This window comes from Antechinus flavipes, chromosome 1, assembly GCF_016432865.1.
Source record: "Antechinus flavipes isolate AdamAnt ecotype Samford, QLD, Australia chromosome 1, AdamAnt_v2, whole genome shotgun sequence".
NCBI lineage: Eukaryota > Metazoa > Chordata > Mammalia > Dasyuromorphia > Dasyuridae > Antechinus > Antechinus flavipes.
The window spans coordinates 205,464,784-205,488,872 of NC_067398.1; positions in this window are offsets into that span (position 1 = coordinate 205,464,784).

Here is a 24,089-nt window from a genome sequence, read left to right on the forward strand (position 1 = left end):
TTAAGTCTGGCACTAATATGATAAGCATAACAGCAAAGGGCCACAAATCTGATTAAGAAGAAACAAACCAGTTTTGATCAGAAAAAAACAATTGGTTAAATCTTTTCTTCAAATCAGTGATAAATTTAGGATTGTGAACTTACCACTCACTATACCTCCAGTCTGGAAGAATTAAGGTTACTTGGTCTCAACAACAAAACAAAACAAACAAACAAAAAGGATATAGCCATAGAAGATCTCTTATTTAATATGATCAAACATACACACACACAAACCCTTGTTTTCAATATATAAGTATAAGGTTTTTTTTAATGGTCACAACTATCATTCAACATAACTACACCAATAAGATAAAAGGACAAAATTAAAAATCCAAATATAAGCAAAAATGTGAAAAAACTAATATTATTTTCAGATGACATAATCATTTACTTGAAAAATTCCATAGAATCAGAAAAAGAAATAACTGAAATAAGCGATTATTACCTAGTGTTATAAAATTATTCACAAAAATACAAATAAATGCACTCTATTAAATCTTATGATTATGTTCTTGATATATAAATCACAGACACAAAGTAAAAAAAAAGAATATAATAGACTATTGTACAAATGCAAAAATAAATTACAAAATTAATTAACATTTCTATGCAGACATCAAGCAATCAATAAGAAAAAATATAAAATAAATTCCATTCAAAAAAATTTAAGGAAACATATGGGGAGGTAATTGCAAATATGCATGTATAATTTGTGCAAATACAATCAAAATCACTCATTTGAGAACTAAGGGAAGACTTAACAATCAGAAATATTTCTGTCTGGGCATTATAATACAATAAAAAGAGTTTACTGCCTAAACAAACTTTATAAGCTGATCCCTGCCTACCTTTTCAGTATTCTTAAATCTTAATCTGAAATCCACTAACACTAGTTTTCTTTTTTTTTCTACTCCAAAAAAAAAAAAAAAAAAAAAAAAAGACATACCATTTCCGAGACTATACAGTTTTGCCAGTTGTTCTTCATGCTTGGAATTCTCTTTCTATTCCTCTCTTGCCTCCTGGCTTCTCTAGTTTCATTTAAGCTTCTGCTGAAATCCCAATTTCTGAAAAAAAAAAAAAACACTTTCTCCAGCCTTTCTTATCTTTAGTTTAGCATTCTTTCTGAGTTTATCTTTTTTTTAAATTAATATTTATTTATTTTTAATACATATTGTTTTATGAATCATATTTGGAAAGCAAAATCAGTGCAAAAGGAAAAAAGCCATGAGAAAGATAAAAAAATCAGAAAAAAGAAATGAACAGAACATGTGTTGATTTACATTCAATCTCCTTGGACCTTTTTCTGGATGCAGATGGCATTTTCTGTCCAAAGTCTATTAGGATTGCCTCAGACCACTGAACCACTAAGACAAACCAAGCCTTTCATAGTTCATAATCAAATATTCTTGCTGTTATTGTGTACGTGTTCCTGGTTCTGCTTGTTTTGCTCAGCATCAGTTAATATAAATCTTTCAAGGCCTTTCTATAATCAACTTGTTCATCACTTTTTACAGAACAATAATATTCTATTACCTTCATGTACCACAGCTTGTTCAGCCATTCCCCAATTGATGGGCATCCACTCCTTTTCCAATTCTTTGCTACCATAAAAAGAACTGCCACAAACATTTTTGCACATTTGGGTCCTTTTCCCTTCTTTATGATTTCCTTAGGATGCATAGCCAATAATGGCACGAATGAGTCAAGGGGTCTTTCTGAGTTCATCTTTAATTTTTATAGTATATTTCCTGTTTGTATATAGTTAGTTGTAAGTTACCTCCCTCTTAAGAGTGTGAGATCCTTGAAAGCAGAAATTGTTTTTGTTTGTTGTTTTTCTTTGTATCCCTAACTCTTATCATATTACTTTGGAAATAGTAGACAATGCTTATTTAACTGACAAAAAATATTGTACAGGTTTAGTATTATACTTTCTAAAACTGAGTAAAATGATGACAAAATAATTTCTGGAATATTTTTGGACAATATTTTGAGCATGAGAAGAATATGATATAGAAGTTGGCCTCAGAGTCAAGATGAGTGGTAACATCAATTATCTTAGAGCCAATTTAGCTTTGATTTGGATGATAGAGAATGTAGGAGATTCTTGCTCTTCAAAAAATCTCTAGCCTTATTTGTTGAGCAAATAAATTAATAACATTTCTAGAGAACATTTGTCCCTTCTGCTGCCATCTAGGAAAGGCTAAGTAAAACAGTAAAAAAGGCAGATTTGAAGTCAAATAAACACAGTTTCTTCCATAGTATTTTTTTTAATTTTAAAGATGTTAAGTATTTTTCTGATTTCTCATATTTCTTGAAAAAGTTTGCAACTTATATAGCTGCAAGATTAAAAGTATAATAAAATTGTAAGTACTCTTTGCACTTCTAATGGTGACATTATCTCTAGAATCTATGCTCCAACAATCTTGCTTATTAGTAAATGGATAACAAATTGAAATGCCTGCTATACTGCTCTGTGAAAGTATGACTTTTCAAGGTTATTGAATATTAAATATTCATAGTTATTACTCATTAAAAGATCCTAATTGTTCTTTAGTATTCATGTGAATTACAAAACTATAAATTTATCTCATCCTTAAAAAGAGTAAACCCAAGTAATATTGGATTAACAATTGATTAGAATAAAATTCAGATCTTTTTGAGTGTTTCATTTGCTTCATTTTAGCTTCCATTTAAATTGTATTAGAAAGATTTTGAAGATCACCAAAAAATAAGGTGATAAGATAACAGACCCTGAGGGCCTTTTTCAAACTAAACTGCCAAGGATTCCAATTCTACTCCAGAAAGCAAAACCTTTTTCCCCCTCTGGGCTGGCCAAATTGTTCAAATCCAGACATATGCTTGCCAAAAAGATTATTTTATGGAGAACTTATACAAGGCAAGTGGTCATAAGGTGTTCAGAAAAAGAGATACAAGGACTCTCGAGGTCTTGGTTAACAATTGATTTTATGACATGGGAGACAATGGCATAGGACTGCCCAGCATGGCATGCCCTCCTCAGAAAAGGTAATGTGTTCTATAAGCAAAGAAGAATTGAATAAGCTCAGAAGAAACCTAAAATGTTTAAAGTTAGAGAAGCTATCCCAAATGTCCATAAGTACTCTTTCTGTTCTCCTATAACAGAATGTTTCAAGCTCATATTGGTTTGATCACCCACAGATATATACACTCAACTCTAACATAGTGATGTCATTTTTGCCCTCTTCAAGAACATCCAGCCCTCAATTACCTGATAAGGCTGCAAGGTGTGTAGACCATTATCAATTCTAAAAGGGAATTTCACATGGATTTGTACTTATACACTGAATGAGTCCTGAAAATCATTCCTTTGGAATGGTGCAGCAATTTCCATGGATCCCATATATTGCCATCAAAGGGGGAGGTAATTAAAAAATGATTGTAATAATCCACATTAAAGTCAATAAAATGAGCTGAAAAACAAAAGCTATATTTTTAGGAGGAATCTCTAAAATGTTTTCTCTTCCTTAGACTATAACAAAGGGGACAAAGATTTTAACTCCCTTCTTGCCCATCAGCATTTGTGTGTACCTGTCTAGATAAGCCTGAATCCTTGCCAACTTCTTCTGTATTCCATTTTTTACTTTCTTCTCTGAATATAGATCAGTGACCAGAAATACGGAGAAAGATACATATTTATTTTTAGCCATAATTATAAATTCCAAATGTTCTAAAATGAGACTTCAGGTGGCCAGAAGGAAGAGAAGATCAAGACTGTGAATGGCTCAGTCATTTCAGATCTGATGAGAATGAGAAAATGAAAGTCTATTGCATAACTCTAACAAAAGTTTCTGTAGGTCCTGGGAGAGTAGACTAGTGTGATAAGTTACTTGAGATAGTTTAAGTTTTCTTATTTGATGTGTAAACTATTAAAAACCTTTTGTATCTTAAGTATTTTCTGTAATGAAAGAAAAAAAAACTATTATCTGATAGCTAATTATTATATTTTATCCTGAGTATCTTTCCTAGATGGGATATAATTGCCTACATTTTGAGGAGAACATAGAATAGAGATATAATTCACTTAGTTTTGAATATTTCCCTAGAGTCTTCTGCTGGTGAAATAACAAATTCTTGTTTCTTCAGAGCACTTTCCCCATAGGATAAACAGTCAATGGGATATTAGAACCAGGTTCCTTTTTAAAAGAATCCTTTTCTATCCTAATCATATAACCTTAGCTGTTCTTTAAAAAAAAAAAATCACCAATAGATAAATATTCAAAGAGTATGAACAAACAGCTCTTTTTAAAGAACTGCAACAAGCAAAATGGAATAGAAAGTAGTAAAACTTTACTCTCTCCTACAACTGTTGTGATAAGAGAGAGTTACCTGCCAGTGGCTGCAGGAGATCTTACTCAGACCTGTAGAATAGATCTCTTCATGTGAGAGGATGATGATGATACAAGGAGACTGAGAGGCAGTTGCGTTCTCTGACCTCTCTCCTCTTCCCTCTTGTCTCCAATGTATTTCATTGTCAACCACAAGGAACATCTGTGTTAGTAAAAGCTACTTTGCAACTCCTTCAAGTGTTATGATTCACAGCTGTGGAGGCTCTTGAACAATTGACCTGCCCCTTTCCTTAGGCATTGGTCTTAACATACAACTATTCAACAAAGATCTAATATGTGTATAAAATTAAATGCTGATCAGGAAATTCAAGGGGAAAATGATTGTCATATTTTCAGACCATGTTCATATGAAAAGAAGACAAAGATGTCTAAAAATATTGGAGGTAGAGTTTAGTCAAGAGAAGCCACACACAGCCTTCTCAAGTAAGAACTGAAAAAAGAACTGACCTCAAATTGTTCAGTTCAGCAAGAAGAGATCCTAGGTTTGGCATAGTGGCCTCAAACTATATAGGGAAGATCCAACTGATGGATCTTCTACTCAATAGATTATTACATCAGAGATACAGAGTGAACTGAATTGTACCTAGAAGTGGTGATTGGGGCAATTAATGTTAATAATTCCTCAGCCTTGAGTTGAATGAAGAGAAAGCACAGAAGCAAGAATAAACTAAGTGGCCCTCACTCTAACAATAGATCTTGCTCTCAAATTCATTCCCCCACATTAGTCTGAAGCTAGCAGTATGATAATCAGCAGAGAAAGTCCAACCAAAGGAAGCTTATAGTTTTACCCGCTGAATCTGAAGAGCTTTCTTTTCAGTAGATAGTAGATAAGTTAAACAACATTCTACTTATGTTCCAACCAGGACTGCTCCAATTGTCCCTGGAGTCAGGAGGATTCTTGAGTTCAAATCCAGCCTTAGACATTTGATAGTAGATGTAGGACCCCTGGGCAAGTTGCTTAACCCCATTGCCTCAGAGGGGAAAAAACTGACATGGAAAATGGATAGATGAAAAATTACTAGACTGTCAAATATCATGACCAAAAAAAAAAGCATAAAATGAACTTGACATGATAATTCAAGATATCATAAAACTGTCTAGCTCTTTTAGAACCAGAGAACAAAGTAAAAAATATAAATAATCCACTGAATAGCTGATGAAAGAAACTCCAAAATAAAAATATCCAAGAACATTACAGTCAAAATTCAGAGCATATAGGATGAAGAAAAATAGTGCAATCAGATAGACCAAAAGGAAAAATAATTCAAGTGTCAATTCAAGCAGTATAAATTAAACAAGATTTAGGAGGCATCACTTTAAATTAGCAAAGAACTTGGAATGTGATGTTCTAGAAGACTTAAGAAACACATATAAAATAAAACATTCTACCACTACCTCCCAAAAAATGAGGATAATTCTGTCAGGAGCAAGCAGTGATTAGGAAATAAACCTTTAATAAATAGAAGACATTCAATTATTTCTGATGTAAAGACCAGGGTTGAATACAAATATAGAAATAAAAATACCAGAGTCAAGTGAAATAGAAAGGGGACTATAATGAGGCTTCATCAGATTCTAAATGAGTAGGGACTATTTACATTCTAATATAAGGAAAAGATTTTTACTTAAAATCTTTTCATCATTGTGTGAGTTATAGTAGGAGTTTGATAAAATAAGAGGGACTGAAGATGATTTTTCTGTTTTAGTAATCTTAAAAAATATATGAAACAGAAGGGAATGCAAATACACTGAGGAAAAGGAGAGAGGAAGTTTCAGGATTATTTTACATTATTGAGTTGTACAAATAGAAGTCTATAGAAACAAAGTGGAAATGGTGAGGGGAATGAACAAGGCTTACATCTGAACTGGTCAAAGAAGAGAATAATAATATACACTTGGGAATAGTAAACATTTCACTTAAGCAAACAGGAGGAAAAAGAGAAGAATAAAAAGATAGATTAATGAAGAGATTAGTTCTAAGCAAAACCAGCTCTAATCCCAGAAGATAGATTGCAAAAAAGGGTTATAAAATGAAAGAAAAGAAAATGATCTGGGCTCTGGTGAAGGAAAGAGAGGTAGAATAGAGGCACACTGATACTGAGCACACTCTTCTCTCTCCACCCTCTTCATTTTCATAGAGAGGAGGTAGAAAACTGATTAATGCAATGACTAACCATGCCTCCAGAGGATGCAAAATAAAATATGCTACATAATAGAGACAATGGTCTCAGGATTAAAATTGAGACATTTGTATTATTGGACATGGTCATTTGCATGTTTGTTATAAGGGTTTTGTTTCTCTGTTATTATTTGTTATTTGTTAAGTCTCACTTCCAGAATACATAATGAAGTGGTTCAGATTTGCAGTAATAAGAGCCATTTCTCTTATTACTGGTAATAAGCTGGTAAATGGTCAAAAGATATATACTGGCAATTTTCAAAGAAACAACCTCTAAGTACTAATTACCACATAAATTGCTCAAAATCTTTAATAATCAGACAAATCAAAATTAAAGGATCTCTGAGCTTTTATCTTATACCTCTAGAGTAATGAAGTTGGTGAAACCAGAAAATTACAAAATTAGAAAAATTATAAAATTATAAAAAATAAAGTATTGAACATATACACTTGGTAGAGTTATGAATCATTATAGATGTTTAATGTATTAATTATGTTTCAAAAGTTATTAAGCAATGCCACTATTAGTTCTCTTCCACAAAGAGATAACATGAATTATATTCTTCTAATAGCAACTCTCTTTTTGGTGGAAAAGAATTAGAAACTAATAATGTACACATCAATTATGGAATGACTGAATAAATTATGTTAGATGAATGAATGTTATCATTGTACCAGAAGAAGTAGCAAACCAAATTATTTCCAAGAAATTTGGGAAGACTCCTAAGAGTTGATGTGAAGTAAAGTAAGCAGAATCAATAAAATAATATCCACAGTGACAACAATAATATAAATGGAAACAAAACCACAAAGTAAATTTAAAAAGAATAAATGGTGTCAGACTATAAGAAATATATTTTCTGAATTTCAGAATATACTTTCATAATTCTTTGAGATATTGATTGATTTTGCTAATTTTCAGTCTTCTTTCTTTCCTTTTTATCCATTAGAAATTAATTTTTTTTTCCAAAATGACACTCTAGAAGCAGAGGGAAGGCAAATTGAAATAAATTTAGATTATATAAAAACAGGATACCAATGAAATGCATTTATGTTTTTTCTTCAATATTTTATATTATATTCATTTGCATTTGTAAAAAATATTTATTCTGTACTTAATAAATAAGATAATTAGTTTATGAGGACATAAAAAGTTGTATCACAGATCTTTATTTGGTACAGTTTATTTTTCTTTTAAATATAAAAATCATTTTAACTTCCCACAACCTGATATGGTGCTTTTCAAAAAGAAAGAATTCAATACTTACTTCTGATACCTGTCAGTTGAATAAATGAAATTTTTTGGGAGATTACTTCTTTCCAAGAAGGTATTGAGATTTCACTATGTGCAAAGTATAAAGTAGAATAAAAAGTAAATTGGTATAACATATTGTCTGCATCTTCTAAGAATTTAAAATCTAGTTGGAAAGATGTGCACAGATAAGTGTAAGCCATATATGCTTCACTTCTCTTCTGCATCACCTTGCCCAAACATAGACTGTGAACATTCTTTTAGCTTTCCAACTTTAGTGATCCTTTTATCATTTTCTTGTCATCAACATTTTTAGATCATTGTCAAATACTGCTGCTTCCTAATTCATTTGAACTTGCCTATTTAGCAACCACTCATTCCCATATTCTACTTCTTAGATTCCAGAGAAATTCAATTTTCATCAGTGTTACATAATCTCTTATATCTATCGTCTTAAATTATCAAATGACCAAGTCACGTATTTCATGGAGAAAAGTAGCTCCTTAACTCGGTTTACTGGTGACAGTCAACATGACATAGTTATCTGCCTTTATGCAATATTCCATAATATACAATATTATGCAATATGCAATATACAATTATATTCTCAGCCTACTGTTCAACTCTTGGTTTCAGTTACAATACTAAATGCAACATTGTCATTTTTAAATACTCCAAATTGGAAAATACTCCTTGATAATTTACAAATTTGACAATGATGACATGTTCTATTCCTGAGAATTACTGAGTGGATAATTAGATATGCTAGAAACCTAGTTTAAAAATTACATATAGTTCTACTTTACTAATAAAAGCTTATTTTTTCTACTGGTAAAACAGTCTGTAACATGTAGGAAGGTTAATTTACAAGGAAAAAAATCACCAAATGTCTCAAATAGAGACAAGTAATTAGATCAATACACCAATTTTTTGTAGTGTTCTATCTTAAAACAACTTTTAAAAGTTTAGAATATTTTTAAAAATTTATATCTAATACCTAAGTTACCTTTTTTGTAGACTATAGGGAAAGGGATAATAGAATAAAAAAACTGTTAAAATGTTCTTTAACATTGCTATTTTTCATATCCTTATATTTATCTAATTGCAGTCTTATTGTTATGAATTTGTTGATCAATTGAAAAAATTATCTTTTTTCCAGAGGAATCAGACACAGCAGTGTACAATGTAAAATAGTCATTTGACACGCACTCATTTTGTTATTGCTAAAGGCACTGAGTCCTGACAATGACTAAAAGAAAATGAAAACTGAATTCCAAGTTTAAAAAAAAACAACACCAAAACAAAGTCTTTAATAAGTCTTCATTAATCAAGGCTAGGTGAACAAAATCATGTACCTTCTTAGAAGGGAAATTCACATTGGGAGGAATGATCTTTTAATATTTTCTGGTTTCTACAACTATGCCCTGAAGTGATGAAAGGCATTTTCTTCTGAAGGAGTCACTATGATAAATGGCATTTAAAAGATCCTGAAGCTCAAGGACTATAGAGAATTTGGTAAATTAGCTTGACTTTTTTTTTGTCATCTTTTTCAAAAGGGGTGACTTTATGTTTTATGCTGGGGTGCTGTATTTAAAATGACATTCCACTTATGTTCAAAACAAAATGATGATTTTTTTTTTTTTTTCTATGTCCTTCTGAGGAGTCAAGCTTAAAGGTTATCCCCCTAGGGGATTTGGATAGCACAACTCTAGGATGAAACTAGATTTGAAAGCTTTTTATATTTAATGCTTGGAGAAAGATGGTATTGTGAATCAAAGCAGAAGAGTGGGAATGCTGAATTCCAAACCTAAACCACACTTATGATTTTCTGTGTGACCTTGAAAACACCTTTTCACTTTGATTTTCTCCTCAGTTAAAATCACAATAGTAAAGTCTAGATTAAAGAGAGATTTTATTATCAATTTCTTATCTAAAGTTCTCAGAATATACATATATATATATGTATATATATATATATATACATATATATATATATACACACATACACACATACACATGCACACACATATATATGTATGTATGCAAGTGTATACACACATAAAGCAGGGGTAAGGCACTGGCATTTATGACAGCACATATCTTAAGAGCTCAACCTTGCTTCTGGATTCTTTGACTCATTGTCATTTTCTTCACTGTCATCATCAATAATTTAGAATGCTTACTACATGCGAGACATTCTGCATAACATTCAGATATATACTTGAAAATTTATACTGAAATCAGGGACAAATTCTTGTAGGATATATTTCACTTATTGGTTCATTTGCCTTATAGAGAAGTTAAATTATCATATTACAATCTGACTTTATGAAAATTCTTACAAAGATACAAAGGAACACATTTTCGTGCCTTAATGATCATGATGTGGGCTATCTATTTCTCATTTTAGTTACAAGAGGTGTCTTTCTCTCACTTGGAATCATACAATAAAGACAAGAAATTAAGAAATGTGATTTCTGGGGTGATGATATTACAAATGTCATGCTCACAAACATTTTTTAATTATCTCAAAGCTGCCAATGTAGTTGTTTTAGTGTGAAAAAAATCTAAATTGTGACTTTACATTTGATTTTTACAATAATCATAAAACTTAGAAAACTAGTACTTAAACCTTGTGACATACCTTAAAATTAACTCAACTTCATTGCTTTACATATTTTCTTATTAGTCCATTTCAGCTAATTTAATTAAACTCAGCATGTAGTTAGAGTCACTTATTAATTTATGATTAAAACTGAGGACACAAAGAGAAGAACAAGAGAGTCCCTGTTCTCAAGGAGTTTACAATCTTCTAGGGTTATATGATGTTAAAGATTAGTAAATGCAAAATGTACCAAATACTCAAATGTTCTATGACTTCATCAGTTTGGAAAATCTCTCCAACTTATGTGGATCTCATATTGCATGCAACCCATCAGTGCTTGCCTATACTATGTATTCACCACAAGTAGTACATCTAAAGTACATGAGACTGCTTATATTCTCTTCCTATTGAAAGACTACAAAAGGTACTCTGGTTTTCTACCTTTTGACCTTACAGGTGACCAGCTAATATCTTCTTTCTATTTTACAATTCTTCAATAGCATCTTTTTTCCCAGTGCTTTTTACTTCTTCATTGGTTATCCCAAATATATCCTGCCCAAATATTTCTATTGCCCTCTATGTGAATTTCTTTTTTTTAATATTTAGATAATATTGCATGCAATATCTCTCAATTATATACAAAAGAAGTAGAATGTTGGTATGAAAAAGATGGGAAAATGAAATAATAGGCTGATTTACCTTTTGGAATAAGAAAGTATAAAGGCAGATGATAGATAGATGTCTGTGATGTATATTGTACATGCACATTTACATATTTTACATATATATGTGTAATGACCGCGTATTTAAAATAAGCTGGAGTCAGGAATTCAGGTTAAGGGAAAAATCTTCAATCTTTATTGAAGTGAAGAGGTGAAAAAAGATTGCGATAGCAATATGGGCAGCTGCGACAGGAAGCCAGCTAGCAGAGAGAGACACCTGAGCTGAAAAGCCATCGCAATCGCAATTGTAAAAATGCTCCCAGTCTCTCCTTCCCCTTCCTTTTCCACTCCCCTGCCTCCACCCACCAAAATCATCATTTCCTATACAACACATTAGGACTTGCACAAAGAGTGGGCGGGGGCCATTCTTTCTCCAAGCTTCTATATTAATAGAGTATGGTCCAATTACTATTTAGCCTCATGTGCTTGGGACCTCAGTGCATCAACTCAAGCCTCAGCCCATTACATATATGTATTTAAGGCTCCTTTCCATTTTATACATACTCATATTTATGCCAATTCCATATATATATATGTAAAACACATACACACAAATACACACACATCTGTTTAGGAAGATAGATGTCTGTAACTGTATTTATTCATTTGCCTTATAGAGAAGTTAAATTATCATATTACAATCTGACTTTATGAAAATTCTTACAAAGATACAAAGGAACACATTTTCGTGCCTTAATGATCATGATGTGGGCTATCTATTTCTCATTTTAGTTACAAGAGGTGTCTTTCTCTCACTTGGAATCATACAATAAAGACAAGAAATTAAGAAATGTGATTTCTGGGGTGATGATATTACAAATGTCATGCTCACAAACATTTTTTAATTATCTCAAAGCTGCCAATGTAGTTGTTTTAGTGTGAAAAAAATCTAAATTGTGACTTTACATTTGATTTTTACAATAATCATAAAACTTAGAAAACTAGTACTTAAACCTTGTGACATACCTTAAAATTAACTCAACTTCATTGCTTTACATATTTTCTTATTAGTCCATTTCAGCTAATTTAATTAAACTCAGCATGTAGTTAGAGTCACTTATTAATTTATGATTAAAACTGAGGACACAAAGAGAAGAACAAGAGAGTCCCTGTTCTCAAGGAGTTTACAATCTTCTAGGGTTATATGATGTTAAAGATTAGTAAATGCAAAATGTACCAAATACTCAAATGTTCTATGACTTCATCAGTTTGGAAAATCTCTCCAACTTATGTGGATCTCATATTGCATGCAACCCATCAGTGCTTGCCTATACTATGTATTCACCACAAGTAGTACATCTAAAGTACATGAGACTTTGCTTATATTCTCTTCCTATTGAAAGACTACAAAAGGTACTCTGGTTTTCTACCTTTTGACCTTACAGGTGACCAGCTAATATCTTCTTTCTATTTTACAATTCTTCAATAGCATCTTTTTTCCCAGTGCTTTTTACTTCTTCATTGGTTATCCCAAATATATCCTGCCCAAATACATCCTGTCCCTTTCTATTGCCCTCTATGTGAATTTCTTTTTTTTAATATTTAGATAATATTGCATGCAATATCTCTCAATTATATACAAAAGAAGTAGAATGTTGGTATGAAAAAGATGGGAAAATGAAATAATAGGCTGAATTACCTTTTGGAATAAGAAAGTATAAAGGCAGATGATAGATAGATGTCTGTGATGTATATTGTACATGCACATTTACATATTTTACATATATATGTGTAATGACCGCGTATTTAAAATAAGCCGGAGTCAGGAATTCAGGTTAAGGGAAAAATCTTCAATCTTTATTGAAGTGAAGAGGTGAAAAAAGATTGCGATAGCAATATGGGCAGCTGCGACAGGAAGCCAGCTAGCAGAGAGAGACACCTGAGCTGAAAAGCCATCGCAATCGCAATTGTAAAAATGCTCCCAGTCTCTCCTTCCCCTTCCTTTTCCACTCCCCTGCCTCCACCCACCAAAATCATCATTTCCTATACAACACATTAGGACTTGCACAAAGAGTGGGCGGGGGCCATTCTTTCTCCAAGCTTCTATATTAATAGAGTATGGTCCAATTACTATTTAGCCTCATGTGCTTGGGACCTCAGTGCATCAACTCAAGCCTCAGCCCATTACATATATGTATTTAAGGCTCCTTTCCATTTTATACATACTCATATTTATGCCAATTCCATATATATATATATATATATATATATATATATATATGTAAAACACATACACACAAATACACACACATCTGTTTAGGAAGATAGATGTCTGTAACTGTATTTATTCATATATGTCTCTCTGTGTGTACATATGTATATATGTATATTTGTATATATTTTTTCTTTTTTAAAAAATAATTATAACTTTTTATTGATAGTACATATGCATGGGTAATTTTTTACAACATTATCCCTTGCACACACTTCTGTTCTGACTTTTCCCTTCCCTCCCTTCACCCACATGTTAAATATGTTATAGTATATTCTAGATACAATATATGTGTACAGAACCAAACAGTTCTCTTGCTGCACAGGGAGAATTGGATTCAGAAGGTAAAAATAACCCGGGAAGAAAAACAAAAATGCAAATAGTTTACATTCATTTCCCAGTGTTCTTTCTTTGGGTGTAGCTGCTTCTGTCCATCATTGATCAATTGAAACTGAGTTAAGTCTTTTTGTCGAAGAAATCCACTTCCCTCAGAATACATCCTCATTCAGTATTGTTGTTGAAGTGTATAGTGATACTTTGCATCTCTCTAAACTCTTTCTTGCCCTCAGAATACTTTTTTTCATGATACGGCCTCAGAATTAGTACTTGACTGGAAAAAAAAAAAAAAAACCATGAATACATTACCAACAGAAGATAGCCATTCGCCAGAAAAGTTCTGTTTTTGCTTGTGGGCAAGGACTGTTAGACCAGGCGCAGCCTGCAGGCAAACAGCAAGAGCACAGAAGGCAGCTCAAAATGAACAGACTGGAGGGGAGTGGGGTATAGTAGCAGCCATCAGAAAATTTGAGGGGAGAACTTTACCCAGTGTGAACTTCCTTGCCCTGGCAGCAAGCCAGTAGATCAGGAAAGAAGCTACAAACACAGGGAGCTTCAATCCCAAAACACTGGGGTTTCTTGGGACTTGACCAGACCCATCCAACACCCAGAGTGACTCAGCACTCTCTCAGAGTCTCAGAGAGTGGACACTTTGCAGGCAGCACTGCCATTGCTGTTCCACTACTGCTTCATTACTACCTCCTGTAGTCTGTAGAGAAAGCTTGGTAATATCATACTGCTTTTTTTGTTTGTTTGTTTTCTTTAATTCTTTTTTGTCAAAATGAGCAAAAAATTAAAGTGACCTCTAACTATAGCTAGCTTCTATTCAGGAAGAGAGCAGACTTCAAACTCTGAGAAGACAAAAAAACAGAGTATTTCCAGATGAATCACCAAAGGGAGACATGATCTGGTGCCCACCACACAAGACTCTCATAGAAATTTTAAAAAACTCACACGAGAGCTAGAAGAAAAATGGGAAAAGGAAAGGGAAGCTTGTCAAGAGGGTCTGGATAAGTCATCCCATTCATTTAAACATAGAGTGGATAAAAAATTAAATCTCTGAAAAACAGAATTAGTGAATAGGAAAAGGTAAACAATTACAAGGGGAAAAGAATTAGTGAAGTGGAAAACTAAAACAGCTCTCTAAAAAATAAAATTAGTGAAATGGAAAAAAATTCCATAAAATAAAACAACTCACTTAAAAACTCAATTGGACAATTACAAAAAGAAATTAAAAAGTAAATGAAGAAAATAATTCATTAAAAATCAGAATTGAGCAAATGGAAATGAATGACTTGAGGAGACACTGAAAATCAGTCAAGCAAAACCAAAAAAAAAAATGAAACAATGGAAAAAATGTTAAGTACCTTCATGGGAAAACAACAGACCTAGAAAAATAGATCTAGGAGAGATAATCTGAGAATTATTGGACTTCCAGAAAATTATGATGAAAAAAAGAGCCTAGACACTATACTCCAGGAAATCATCAAAGAGAACTGCCCAGATGTTATAGAAACAGAGGGTAATGTAGACATTGAAAGAATTCAGTGATCACCTACTGAAAGAAACCCAAAAATCAAAACTCCAAGAAATATTGTGACTAAATTCCAGAACTATCAGACCAAGGAAAAAATACTACAAGCAGCTAGGGAAAAAAAAATTCAAATGTAGAGGAGCCACAATAAGGATTACTCAGGATCTAACAGTGTCCACATTAAAGGATTGAAGGGCCTGGAATCTGATATTCCAAAAAGTTAAGGAACTTAGTATGCAGCCAAGAATAACTTACTCACCCAAAATGAGCATTTTTTTTCCCCAGGGAAGAAGATAGGTATTCAATGAACTAGGTGAATTTCATCTATTTCTGATGGAAAAAAAAAAAAAAAAACAGGACTAAACAAAAAAGTTTGCTCTCCAAATATAGGACTCAAGAGAAACATAAAAAGGTAAAAAGAAATCTTGGGAACTATATATTTGTTGTGAGTATACATATAGAATACTTTATAATTTGGTTTTATAGTTATGATATAAAAAAAGAAACTAAAGGTGGAAATGAAATTATATCAGAAAAAGGGTAAAGTGAGGATACTACATTCCACAAAGAAGCAAAGGAAAGCTATTATATCTGAGGGAAAGAAGGGAGGGGGATGAATATAGTGTGTATCTTATTCTCATCAGAATTGGCTTAAAGAGAAAAATATTAGATATATTCAATTTACAGAGAAACTTCTCCCACCTCATTGAAAAGTGGGATGGGAAAAGTGAAAAGGGAAGAAGTAAGCTAACGGGAAGAGAATACAGAAATTGTGAGGAAAAGGGGTCAGAAAAGGGGAGGAACTCTAAGGTGGGGGAGGGATCCTAAAAAGGGAGGGTTGTGAGAGGCAAGTGGTGCTCACAAGTTTATTACTGGGGATAGGGGTAAGGGGGAAAGAAAGGAGAAAAGCATAAGCAGGAGCTAACAAGATGGCAGGAAATACAGAATTAGTCATTTTAACCATAAGTGTGAATGGGGTAAACTCCCCCATATAGAGGAAGCTGATAGCAGACTGGATTAAAAGCAAGAATCCTACAATATGTTATTTACAGGAAACACACCTGAAGCAGGGAGATACATACAGATTAAAGATGAAAGGCTAGAGCAGAATCTACCATGGTTCAGGTGAAGTCAAAAAAGCAGGTGTAGTCATCCTGATCTCAGATCAAGCAAAAGCAAAAATTGATCTAATTAAAAGAGATAAGGAAGGGCACTATATCTTGCTAAAGGGTAGCATGGATAATGAAGCACTATCTATATTAAACATATATACACCAAGTGGGGTAGCATCTAAATTCTTAAAAGAGAAATTAAGAGAGCTGCAAGAAGAAATAGACAGCAAAACTATAATAGTGGGCGATCTTAACCTTGCACTCTCAGAATTAGATAAATCAAACCACAAAATAAATAAGAAGTCAAAAAGGTAAATAGAATACTAGAAAAGTTAAGGATGATAGATCTTTGGAGAAAACTAAATGGAGACAGAAAGGAGTACGCTTTCTTCTCAGCAGTTCATGGAACCTCTACAAAAATTGATCATATATTAGGACATAAAAAGCTCAAATTCAAATGCAGAAATGTAGAAATAGTAAATGCATCCTTTTCAGATCACAATGCAATAAAAATTACATTCAACAAAAAGCCAGGGGAAAACAGACCAAAAAATAATTGGAAACCAAATAATCTCATCCTAAAGAATGTTTGGGTGAAACAGCAAATCATAGACATAATTAATAATTTTGCCCAAGAAAATGACAATAATGAGACATCATACCAAAATGTGTGGGATGCAGCCAAAGTGGTAATAAGGGGAAATTTCATATCTCTAGAGGCCTACTTGCATAAAATAGAGAAAGAGAAGATCAACGAATTGGGCTTGCAGCTAAAAAAGCTAGAAAAGGAACAGATTAAAAACCCCTAACTTGAAACTTGAACACTAAACTTGAAATTCTAAAAATGAAAGGAGAGATTAATAAAATTGAAAGTAAAAAAAAACTATTGAATTAATAAAACTAAGGTTGGTTTTATGAAAAACCCAACAAAATAGATAAACCTTTTTAGTAAATTTGATTTAAAAAAAGAAAGAGGAAAATCAAATTGTTAGTCTTAAAAATGAAAAGGAAGAACTTACCACTAATGAAAAGGAAATTAGAGCAATAATTAGGAGCTACTTTGCCCAAATTTATGCCAATAAATTCAATAACTGAAATGAAATGGAGGAATACCTTCAAAAATAGAGCTTGCCCAGATTAACAGAGGAAGAAGTAAATTGGTTAAACAGTCCCATTTTAGAAAAAGAAATAGAGCAAGCTATTAATCAACTCTATAAGAAAAAATCCCCAGGACCAGATGGATTTACATGCGAATTCTACCAAACATTTAAAGAACAATTAACTCCAATGCTATATAAAATATTTTTTAAAATAGGGATTGAAGGAGTCCTACTAAATTCCTTTTAAGGCACAAACATGATACTGATAACTAAACCAATTAGGTTGAAAACAGAGAAAGGAAATTATAGACCAATCTCCCTAATGAATATTGATGCAAAAATCTTAAATAAAATATTAGCAAAAAAATTACAGAAAATCATCCATAGGATAATACACCATGACCAAGTAGGATTTAGACCAAGAATGCAGGGTTGGTTCAATATTAGGAAAGCTATTAGTATAATGGACTACATCAATAAACAAATTAACAAAAACCATATGATCATCTCAATAGATGCAGAAAAAGCATTTCATAAAATCCAACAGCCATTCCTAATAAAACACTTGAGAGGATAGGAAAAAATGGACTTTTCCTTAAAATAGTCATGGAGAATATCTTTAAAACCATCAATAAGCATCATATGTAATGGGGATAAACTGGAACCATTCCCAATAAAATCAGGAGTGAAACAAGGTTGCCCACTATCACCATTACTATTCAATATTGTATTAGAAATACTATCTTTGGCAATAGGAGTTGAGAAAGATATTAAATGAATTAGAGTACGTAATGAGGAAATCAAATTATCACTCTTTGGTGATGATATTATGGAATACTTAGAGAATGCCAGAGATTCTACTAAAAACCTATTAGAAATAATCCACACCTTTAGCAAAGTTGCAGGATATAAAATAAACCCACATAAATCATCAGCATTCTTATATATCACTAACAAAATCCAACAGTTAGAGAGAAATTCCATTTAAAGTAACTACTGATAGTATAAAATATTTGGGAATCTCTCTGTCAAGGGAAAATCAGGAACTATATGAGCAAAACTACAAAACACTTTCCACACAAATAAAGTCAGATCTAACCAATTGGAAAAAATATTAAATGCTCTTGGATAGAATGAGCAAATATAATAAAGATGACAATACTACCTAAACTAATTTATTTATTTAGTGCTATACCAATCAGACTCCCAAAAAAACTATTTTAATGACCCAGAAAAAATAACAACAAAATTCATCTGGAAGAATAAAAGGTCAAGACTTTCAAGTGAACTAATGAAAAAAAAAAAAAATCAAATGAAAGTGGCCTAGCTGTATCAGATCTAAAACTATATTATAAAGCAGCGGTTGCTAAAACCATCTGGTATTGGCTAAGAAATAGACTAGTTGATCAGTGGAACAGGTTAGGTTCAAAGGACAAAATAGTCAATAACTTTAATAACCTAGTGGTTGACAAACCCAAAGACCCCAGTTTTTGGTATAAGAATTCACTGTTTGATACAAACTCCTGGGAAAACTGGAAATCAATATGGAAGAAACTAGGCATTGACCCACACTTAACACCATACACCAAGATAACGTCAAAATGGGTTCATGATTTAAGCATAAAGAACAAGATCATAAGTAAATTAGAGAAACATAGGATAGTTTACCTCTCAGAGTTGTGGAGGAGGAAGGAATTTATGACCAAAGAAGAACTAGAGATCATTATTGATCACAAAATAGAAAATTTTGATTATATCAAATTAAAACACTTTTGTACAAACAAAACTGATGCAAACAAGATTAGGAGGGAAACAATAAACTAGGAAAACATTTTTACAGTTAAAGCTTCTGATAAAGGCCTCATTTCCAAAATACATAGAGAAATGAATCTAATTTATAAGAAATCAAGCCATTCTCCAATTGATAAATGGCCAAAGGATATGAACAGACAATTTTCAGATGATGAAATTGAAACTATTTGTACTCATATGCAAGAGTGTTCCAAATCACTATTTAACAGAGAAACGCAAATTAAGACAACTCTGAGATGCCACTATATTGGCTTAGATGACAGGAAAAGATAGTGATGAATGTTGGAGGGGATGCAGGAAAACTGGAACACTGATGCATTGTTGGTGAAGTTGTGAATGGATCCAACCATTCTAGAGAGCAATTTGGAACTATGCTCAAAAAGTTATCAATCTGTGCATACCCTTTGATCCAGCATGGTTACTACTGGGCTTATATTCCAAAGAGATACTAAAGAAGGGAAAGGGACCTGTATGTGCCAAAATGTTTGTAGTAGCCCTTTTTGTAGTGGCCAGAAACTGAAAATTGAATGGATGCCCATCAATTGGAAAATGGCTGGGTATGTTGTAGTATATGAATGTTATGGAATATTATTGTTCTATAAGAAATCACCAGCAGGATGAATACAGAGAGGCTTAGAGAAACTTACATGAACTGATGCTGAGTGAAATGAAACCAGGAGATCATTATATACTTCAACAACAATACTGTATGAGGATGTATTCTGATGGAAGTGGATATTTTCGACAAAGAGAAGATCTAACTCAGTTCCATTTGATCAATGATAGACAGAATCAGCTTCAGCCAGAGAAAGAACACTGGGAAATGAATGTGGACTACTTGCATTGTTGTTTTTCTTCTCAGTTTATTTTTACCTTCTGAATCCAATTTTTCCTGTGCAACAAGAGAACTGTATGGATCTGCACATCTATATTGCATCTAAGATGAAATTTAACATGTTTAACATGGATGAGACTGCCTGCCATGATAGAGGGAGGAAAGGGAAAATTTGGAACAGAAGTGAATGCAAGGATCAATGTTGTAAATATTATCCATATATATGTTTTGTCAATAAAAATCTATAATTAAAAAAAAAAAGACTTTAATAGGTAGAATCAAGAAACTGGCACATGAACTGTTGTTTTGAACCCAAAAGATTTAAGTTCAAGTCCTGAGTGACTTTGACAAGTCATTTAACCAGCCTAAGAAAATTTTTCATATGTAAAATGGCAAAGGAGAAACTGAAGACTGGACTACATTGTCTATGAGCTCCTTTCTGCTCTAGTTCTATGATGCTATGATTCCATATTAAGTATTGTGAGCCATATTGTTTCTAAAACAATACAAAATGTGTCATGTTTTAATTTCCAGTTCATTAAATTTAATCCATTCTTTCAGTCCTATTTTACCTTCTGTTGCCTAAATCATCTCCTTCAGATCCATAAAATACTGCATTTGGCTGATTTCTAACTCTCAAACTTCTAAATCTTTATCAAGTACTCACAGAAAGCAGAGAGTGTATGCTTAGTAAACTTACAGATGACAGTCAGATAGTAGGGATGGCTAATAAACTAGCTGACAGGGGAGATGCAAAAAAATAATTATGAGTTGGAATTAGTAGAGCAAAACTAATAAAATTAAATTTAGTATGCATAAACATAAAATCCTGTACTTTTGTTAAAAATAATCAGTTATACAAATAAAAGATGGGAGCAACATGGGAAGAAAGAAAATGAAATGAGAAAGGCCTAGGGGGTTCAGTGAACTATAAGCTCAGAATGAATCAGTAGTGTGAAATTAGAAGTCATTTATATAAGTAGCATTCAGAGCAAAGGAGTTTACACCACATTCTACTCTGATTATATAACATCTGGAATATATGTCCTTTTCTGAAAACCACATTTTAGAAGTGGGCATTCAGGGAAAGATGACCAAAATGACAAATGAATGCCTCAAAACCATGAAAAAAGAGAAGCAGTTAAAGGAATTGCAAATTTTTGTTTGTAGTTTTCTTCAAATTTAACTTGATTAATTTCCATCTAATAACTGAAAAAGCTTTTGTCCAATTCATTTGCATTTCATAGTATCACCTCCCTGGTGTTATTTATGATCCTTTTCAAGAATGAAGGACAAACAGCAACCTCTGTTTACTCCAAAACAGTAAGGATGATGATTTCAGCATAATGTAGTAAAAAAAGTTCCTAAAAATCTGTTGTGTTTTCTAGAGCCCCAAGATTGGAGTGCCAAAATGTACTGTGCTTTCTAGAGCTTTTCTAGAGCATTTGGGATGCCAAAATATATGGCCCAGACTAGCTCTCTGGAGGATCTCGGGACCAGCCAGAGTCTTTGGTCTTAGTGGAGGAGTGATCAGGTGAGACTCACATGGATGGTCAAACACCAAGTCTGTTTATTCCAAATTCTCTCATCCTTATATATCCTAATACCCTTATATAACCAAAGCAATACTACACAAGCACTAACTATATATTGCCCATGTGGGATTATATAAACAATTTGCTATTGTATGTAGATGACTCTTGGCCACTTGATATCACTCTGCTTTAATTACAATGCAGGTTGTCACTGCTCCCTGACTTCTCAGGAAGGTTAAGAGCCCTCAGGGGAGATGGGGAGCCAAACCAGACATTGTCAGCAAGTTCCCTCTAGGCTGAAGAATCTTATACCTCACCCAGAGTTCCATCATTATCTGTGGCCCTCTAAAAAAATCAACATTCTAGATGAAAGAGTTATTATACAAAAAGATATTCACAACCTAAAACATTAGGTCAAATCAAAAAAGATGAAATTAAGTAGACATAAAATTTAAATATTCTGACCAAGTGTTTTACTTCACATTTTGTTGTTGTAATTGATTTCTCAAGTATAAGATAGGGAAGTTCTCCCAAAATTATACTTGACTTTAAATTCAATATTTGTCAATAGTGGCATGTAGTAACCAGAGAAGGTAATGAAATTTTAAAATTCATTAAATAAATGGGTAAAAAAGTATTTATTAGATATTGAGTACTAAGTGCTGGAGATACAAATACAAATATCAAGAAAATTAATGTCCCCATTCTAATAGTGAAAGACAATTAGAGGAATGGTGGACAGAAAGAATTATTTTGTTCTGAAGAGTCATAGAGATTATAGGTGGAGTCATGGGAAAACTGATTAAATTTTACTTTATAGAAATGACAATGTTGATTTGATGACTGCTCACAGAGTAAGAAGTAGGATGTGAAGGAATGAAGATGGAGTGAAAGTGTATCTCAAGCCAGATAGATATAGGGAACTCTCACCAATCAAGGGAATATAGCCTCAGGTCTGCAAGCTCAAGAACAGGTTTTGAATAATAGCAGTTAGTGGCTGGGCAGCAGAACAGACAGGAGAAGGAAGAGAGGAGAATAGAAAAAGAAGTAGAAAAAGGCAGTGATAGAGAGAAAATATAAAAGAAAAAGTTCATACTTCAGATAGACATTAGATTAAGCGACCTCTGAAGTTCTGTCCAATTTTGTAATGCTATGACTCATTGTAACAAAAATTAGTAATTAACATTTTCCCAATAAAATTATTTCATAATATTCTTTATATCCTATATCCAGTTCACTGAAAATATGTTTCTGTTTAATATTCAGTGATGTGGGGATCTTATAACATAATACTTATGTTGGCATTTTTAACGTCTCTTTTTTCTGACCTTAATTATTACATCATTTTTCCTTTTCTCTTATGAAACTTAAAAGATTGTATTTTGTTTAGTTTTTTTTTCCCCCTGAGAAATTAGGCAAATCTAAAAGTACCACAGAATATCAGATGATTGAGTTTCTCTCTGTGTTTCTCTCTATCTCTCTTTGTGTTTCTGTTTCTGTCTCTCTCGCTGTTTCTCCCTCACTCTCACATATTTCCTCTCTTCTCTCCTTTTTTGCTTTCCCTTTTGGTACTAAATTTATGATCCTTTAACCATAGGTACAGAAGATAAGTAAAAGTTGCAACTTGTTCCTTAACTGAAAAGACATTTTGACTCCGGGATCCAATAGGAAAATGAGATTTTTAAAAAAACCTCAAATACAATATAAAATAAAATCATTTCTTAAGACTAAAGTTTAATTCACTAAAAAAGTATTACCCACCAACTTCGTTAGTGGATCATTCATGTACATGAAACATGTACATAGGATATTGACTTAAATGCTTTACAATGTATCAGATAAAGGCATAGAACAAACAATACAGTTCTATTTTTTAGCCACCTCATTTAATTCATTTATGCTTTTTTTATAGATAAAACAGTTAAATTAGAGATACTTTAATATATTTGAACAACTAGAATAAGACAATTAATGAAATACTGATATTCTCATATGGGGAGATGAACCAACTATGCTTTCAGAATCTCACTATCTTCAAAGGTTACAGAGTAAATAAAGAGACAAATTCATGTAAGAAGTGGACTGTGAGGGAATGAAGATGGAGTGAATGGTGTGTCTGAGACCAGATAGATATAGTGAACTTCTAATGGATTTTCTCGATGTCATTTTAAGAGAGGAAATAAAATGAAGTGGGAAATGGATAAATTGGGAAATAAATAGGTAATTAAAGGGAAGAATAATTTATCTATTTTATACAAAAAAGGTGTGAGAGAAGAAAAATATAAAAACATAAAAAGAAAGATAGAAGAAATAGTTCAATACACTCATCTGAATCTCAAATAAACACATACATGCAAGTACGTGTGTGTGTGTGTGTATGTGTGTGTATGTGTTTAGTTTGGGATTACCTAAAAGTTTAAGAGATATAG